Source organism: Oncorhynchus kisutch, linkage group LG30 (genome assembly GCF_002021735.2).
Source record: "Oncorhynchus kisutch isolate 150728-3 linkage group LG30, Okis_V2, whole genome shotgun sequence".
Lineage (NCBI taxonomy): Eukaryota > Metazoa > Chordata > Actinopteri > Salmoniformes > Salmonidae > Oncorhynchus > Oncorhynchus kisutch.
The window spans coordinates 25845796-25853140 of NC_034203.2; positions in this window are offsets into that span (position 1 = coordinate 25845796).

The window sequence follows — 7345 nt, forward strand, 5'->3', positions numbered from 1 at the left end:
CAACTAATTGGCTCCTGTGGGAATTAAAGCAGAAATCATTGATGTGACTGCTCTTCTCACAACTCTCTAGCAAGGCTCTTTCACATGAAAGAAAGACTCCGTTTTATTTCATAATCCTCTCATAATTATGACAGTAATTGTAATCTTACCAGATAACATTGTTGTATTTTTAACACATTTCACTGTTTGATCATTGTAAAGGACTTGTTCATAATGTTTTCCATTAATTTCCATTCCCTTTTTACTGTCCACTGTCATCTTTGAAATTCATCACCCAATATGACTTGACAGATGTTCCAATCTGGACCTTCTAATTATATATCTCAAAGACATCCTCAGAGTAATTCCAATCAAATTGAGAATTGATAACTTAATATTTCCTATGCTGAAACATTTCATTCAAACATAGTACTACTTTCTTCAAATATGCCTAGGCTGTATAATGATTTGAATCACTGTTAAATTGAAACCTCCCATTAAAAATGGGCCTTTGTCAAAACAGTTATGGTAAGGGAATCACTTTCTATTAGTAGGGTTGACTATATTTGTGTTACACTTTCAGATCATCATATGTACACTACCTTTGAAAAGTTTGTGGTCACTTAGAAATGTCCTTGTTTTTGAAAGAAAAGCACATTTTTGTCCATTAAAATAATATAAAATTGATCCGAAATCAAATCTAATCAAATTGTATTTGTCACATACGCATGGTTAGCAGATGTTAATGCGAGTGTAGCAAAATGTTTGTGCTTCTAGTTCCGACAATGCAGTAATAACCAACGAGTAACCTAACAATTCCACAACTACTACCTTATACACACAAGTGTAAAGGGATAAAGAATATGTACATAAAGATATATGAATGAGTGATGGTACAGAACGGCATGGGCAAGATGCAGTAGATGGTATCAAGTACAGTATATACATATGAGATGAGTAATGTAGGGTATGTAAACATAAAAGTGGCATAGTTTAAAGTGGCTAGTGATACATGTATTACATAAAGATGGCAAGATGCAGTAGATTGTATAGAGTACAGTATATACATATACATATGAGATGAGTGATGTAGGGTATGTAAACATTATATTAAGTGGCATTGTTTAAAGTGGCAAGTGATAATTTCCATCCATTTCCATTATTAAACTAAGCTGGAGTTGAGTCAGTATGTTGGCAGCAGCCACTCAATGTTAGTGGTGGCTTTTTAACAGTCTGATGGCCTTGAGATAGAAACAGTTTTTCAGTCTCTCGGTCCCTGCTTTGATGCACCTGTACTGACCTCGCCTTCTGGATGATAGCGGAGAGAACAGGCAGAGCTCGTGTGGTTGTTGTCCTTGATGATCTTTATCTCCAAGGAAATACAGTGTAGACATTGTTAATGTTGTAAATGACTATTGCAGCTGGAAAAGGCTGATTTTTTATGGAATATCTACATACTGTAGGCGTACAGAGGCCCATTATCAGCAACCATCATTCCTGTGTTCCAATGGCACGTTGTGTTAGCTAATCCAAATGTATCATTTTAAAAGGCTAATTGATCATTAGAAAACCCATTTGCAATTATGTTAGCATCGCTGAAACTGTTGTCTGATTAAAGAAGCAATAAAACTGTACTTCTTTAAACTAGTTGAGTATCTGGAGCATCAGCGTTTGTGGGTTCGATTATAGACTTAAAATGGCCATAAACAAAATACTTTCTTCTAAAACTTGTCAGTCTATTCTTGTTCTGAGAAATGAAGACTATTCCATGCGAGAAATTGCCAAGAAACTAAAGATCTTGTACAACGCTGTGTACTACTACCTTCATAGAACAGCGCAAACTGGCTCTAAACAGAATAGAAATAGAATAGAAAGAATGCAGTCGTCAATGATTGAGACGGTAACCTTTGACAGACACTAAACATTGTCAGATATGTAATATCACTCTGTTGCCAGATGGTGGAGCTCAATATTTGTTCAAGGGTGAATAAAGCATCCTTAGTTACCTCATGATATCACAGTTATTGTGCAAGACTTGGCTTATTTGTACTCTACTGTACAATGAACCAAACCCTTTTAATAATTTACTAGCCGTATCCAGGCATGAGAAACAATAGTTACAAGCTAATCATCTTTCTCTCTCTCTCTCTCTCTCTCTCTCTCTCTCTCTCTCTCTCTCTCTCTCTCTCTCTCTCTCTCTCTCTCTCTCTCTCTCTCTCTCCAGAAAATTAAGGGTTTACAGTAAATAGGTGTATTTTATATGATTTATGTTAAAAGTCATATTAGCAAAAATGTACAAAATAGGCAACACGATTAGTTAAAAAATGGGTCAGTTTGGAAACCCAATTCCAAATTAATAATAAGAACACATGTGTATACATTTCCCATTTGAGTCTCATGTACCATTTCCAAAATTGTTTTTTAGTACATTATATAAAAGTACAGACTCATAACTTTAAAATTGTATATCATACACTGCAGTTGTGGGAAACATGGGAAAGTTATGCTCATTTGAAACAGGATAAACGTGTTATTCCATCTTGTAGACAAGTACCAGAAAATCCCAATGAAAATATTTCACACTTGCTCAAGAGCACTTTTTTTTCTGTGCCCATTCAGCATTGTTCACACCCTCTTAAGCCTAAGCCCCACCCATCTACTTAAGTAGTCATATGAGGCCATATGAGTGATTTAAGGTAGTGTAGTAAACAGGTAGTGAAAGAAGTTGCCTACAATAAGGAAAATCTCCAGGTAAAAATACACTTTATCTAGTCCTTGGCCTATATCCTAACAGGTTGTTCTTCACATTGTCTCTGGTAAACACACTATATTTAAAATAAGATCAAAGTTTATTATGACACTTCTTTTGAATCAATCAATCACACGTCGTTATGACTACACATAGACTCACAGGTTGTCCGTCTGGTTCTATCCTAGGAAGATACGTTTCTGGGTGCTTCTGTTTAGAATATACGTTTCTGATGAGACAGATGCTGATAGACATGGGATTAAAGAGGTTGTTGATGATATGTGTCTGACAGTTAGTCAGTCATACTGTGGAATTAAGCCTGAGGCTGATTGTATGAACAGGGAGAGGTTAACCTAGGAACATACAGAGATGTATCATGTATGTTTCTCAGTTCTAACCCCTCCCTGTTTGCTCAATTGCATGTAATGCCAAGCAATATTCCAGAAATGCATAGCAATGACATTCTACAGGGTGGCCAAAATGGTTCCTAATTTGGCTTCTTAAAGTACTCTTTACATATTGATCAATGGAGATATTGTTTTTGGGGGGCATCAAGCCAAAACTTGGCAGTGATATAGTTAAAATTGTGATGTGAGTAGAAGAAAACCTTTTGATTTCACCTCATTTTACTATTCTGTGGTAAAGAGCACATGTTCAACTTCAAACAAAACCCGTTTCCCATCTCAAGAGGGAAAAAAGACTATTGTAAGTGCCTCTCTTCAGCTTAATTAAATATTGAAAAATAATAATGATCAGGTGGCACTAGGCTATTTTTGTTATTTTTAACTTTAGTTTTTATCGATTTAAACAAAAACTATACATCATACACATCAAAATATGTCAAGTGTAGGTCTTGTTCTTGTGCTTCCAATTCCAATGAGTGGTATTATACAGCTATACAGTGGATGGTTAAAGGTGTTATGGTGTGTTCACAACCAAGTGGGAAGTGGAAATTTACCACACCTGGGAAAAATCCACTTAAACGGCCTTCCAACTGGTAATTACTAGTTAAATCAACCATGAATTATACCACGTTCACGTGCTAGTCGAAACCAGAAAACTCTTAACTGATTGAAAGTGGCGAGTGTATAGCTACAACCAATTAGCAAGCCGGAAATGTCAGAGTTTCCTTGTTCCGACTAGAATGTGAATGCGTCATCAATCCCCTTGTGACAGGGGTGTGGAAGTTTGTTGTGTGCAACAGGGAGGGGCAATTAAATGCAAGATTCACAAAATGTTTTATATTGTTAAAACATGTCTAGCATGTCTGCCTATGGGTAACAGGGTTAACGTTTTATTCTTAACCCATTAAATGGTTTAGCATTTAAATTTAAAAAGGAATAGTTTCACCATCTGAAAGTGAGAGTTAATAGACATATAAAAGGGCACTTCATTTCATATAACATGCTTTTAAATTCAATATGGGTGGTATTATACAAGGAGTCACTACAGTACATGCCATACATTTATTGCAACCCCTTTTACCCTCAGAACAGCCTCAATTCGTTGAGACATGGACTCTACAAGGTGTCAAAAGCATTCCACAGGGATGCTGGCCCATGTTGACTCCAATGTTCCCACAGCTGTTTCAAGTGGACTGGATGACCATTCTTGATACATACAGTTAAAGTCGGAAGTTTACATACACTTAGGTTGGAGTCATTAAAACTCATTTTTCAACCACTCCACAAATTTCTTGTTATTAACAAAGTAGAGTTTTGGCAAGTCGGTTAGGACATCTACTTTGTGCATGACACAAGTAATTTTCCCAACAATTGTTTACATACAGATTATTTCACTTATTTCACTGTATCACAATTCCAGTAGGTTAGAAGTTTACATACACTAAATTTACTGTGCCTTTAAAAGATTGGAAAATTCCTGAAAATGGTTTTAGAAGCTTCTGAGAGGCTGACATCTTGGGAAAATCAAAAGAAATCAGCCAAGACCTCAGAAAATAAATTGTAGACCTCCACAAGTCTGGTTCATCCTTGGGAGAAATTTCCAAACGCCTGAAGGTACCACGTACATATGTATGGGACCATGGGACCACGCAGCCGTCATACCGCTCATGAGGGAAAAGCTAGAAATGAATGTACTTTGGTGCGAAAAGTGTAAATCAATCCCAGAACAACATCAAAGGACTTTGTGAAGATGCTGGAGGAAATTGGTACAATTTATCTATATCCACAGTAAAACGAGTCCTATATTGACATAGCCTGAAAGGCCGCTCAGCAAGGAGAAGCCACTGCTCCAAAACCACCACTAAAAAAAGCCAGACTACGGTTTGCAACTGCACATGGGGACAAAGATTGTACTTTTTGGAGAACTGTCCTCTGGTCTGATGAAAAAAAATAGAACTGTTTGTTCATAATGACCATCGTTATGTTTGGAGGAAATACCATTCCAACCGTGAAGCTTCGGGGGTGGCAGCATCATGTTGTGGAGTTGCTTTGCTGCAGGAGGGACTGATGCACTTCACAAAATAGATGGCATCATGAAGGGGGAAGATTATGTGGATATATTGATGTGGATATATTGAAGCAACATTTCAAGACATCAGTCAGGAAGTTAAAGCTTGGACGCAAATGGGTCTTCCAAATGGACAATGACCACAAGCATACTTCCAAAGTTGTGGCAAAATGGCTTAAGGACACCAAAGTCAAGGTATTGGAGTTGACTTCACAAAGCCCTGACCTCAATCCTATAGAACATTTGTGGGCAGAACTGAAAAAGTGTGTGTGAGCAAGGAGGCCTACAAACCTGACTCAGTTACACCAGCTCTGTCAGGAGGAATGGGCCAAAATTCACCCAACTTATTGTAGGAAGCTTGTGGAAGGCTACCCGATACGTTTGACCCAAGTTGAACAATTTAAAGGCAATGCTACCAAATACTAATTGAGTGTATGTAAACTTCTGATCCACTGGGAATGTGATGAAAGTAATAAAAGCTGAAATAAATCATTCTCAATACTATAATTCTGACATTTCACATTCTTAAAATAAAGTGGTCATCTTAACTGACCTGAGACAGGGAATTTCTACTAGGATTAAATGTCAGGAATTGTGAAACATTTAAACTCAGTTTATTTGGCTACGGTGTATGTAAACATCCAACTTCAACTGTACATGAATACTGTTGAGAGTGAAAAACTCAGCAGTGTTGCAGTTCTTGACACACTCACACCGGTCTGCCTATCACCTACTACAGTACCCCGTTCAAAGGTATTTAAATATTTTGTCTTGCCCATTCACCCTCTGAATGGAACATATACACATTCAATGTAAAAAATCCTTCTTTAACCTGTCTACTCCTGTTCGTCTACACTGATTGAAGTGAATTTAATACATCCACTTCAATAAAATCAAAAAGTGTACATTTTAAATACATTCCTTAATATATGTTGAAACGTATTTAAGAAAAATATTCAGTACCAGTCAAAAATTTGGACACACCGACTGATTCAAGGGTTTTTCTTTATTTTTACTATTTCCTACATTGTATAAGAACATCAAAACTATGAAATAACACATATGGAATCATGTAGTAACCAAAAATGTGTTAAACAAATGTCAAATCCAAAAATATTTTATATTTGAGATTCTTAAAAGTAACCACCTTAAGCTTCATGGGGTAGTCACCTGGAATGCATTTAAATTAGCAGGTGTGCCTTGTTAAAAGTTAATTTGTGTAATTTCTTTCCTTCTTAATGCGTTTGAGCCAATCGGTTGTGTTGTGGCAAGGTAGTGGTGGTATACAGAAGATAGCCCTATTTGGTAAAAGAACAAGTCCATATTATGGCAAGAACAGCTCAAAAAAGCAAAGAGAAACGACAGTCCGTCATTACTTTAAGACATGAAGGTCAGGCATTCTGGAACATTTCAAGAACTTTGAAAGTTTCTTGAAGTGCAGTCAGAAAAACCATCAAGTGCTGTGATGAAACTGGCTCACAGGAAAGAAAGACCCAGAGTTACCTCTGCTGCAGAGGATACGTTCATTAGAGTTAACTGCACCTCAAATTGCTGTCCAAATAAATGCTTCACAGAGTTCAAATAACAGACACATCTCAACATGAACTGTTCAGAGGAGACTATGTGAATCAGGCCTTCATGGTCAAATTACTGTAAAGAAACCACTACTAAAGGACATTAATAATAAGACGAGACTTGCTTGGGGCAAGAAACACAAGCAATGGACATTAGAGCAGTGTAAATCTGTCCTTTGGTCTGATGAGTCCAATTTGAGATTTTTGGTTCCAACCGCTGTATCTTTGTGAGACACAGAGTAGCTGAATGGATGATCTCCACATGTGTGATTCCCACTGTGAAGCATGGAGGAGGAGGTGTGATGGTGTGGGGGTGCTTTTCTGGTGACGCTGTCAGTAATTTATTTAGAATTCAAGGCACCGTTTTGGGTCATTGTCCAGCATGGCTACCACAGAATTCTGCAGCGATACGGCATCCCATCTGGTTTGCGCTTAGTGGGACTGTCATTTGTTTTTCAACAGGAAAATGACCCAAAACACACCTCCAGGCTGTGTAAGGGCTATTTGACGAAGGAGAGTGATGGAGTGCTGCATCAGTTGACCTGGCCTCCACAATCACCCGACCTCAGAC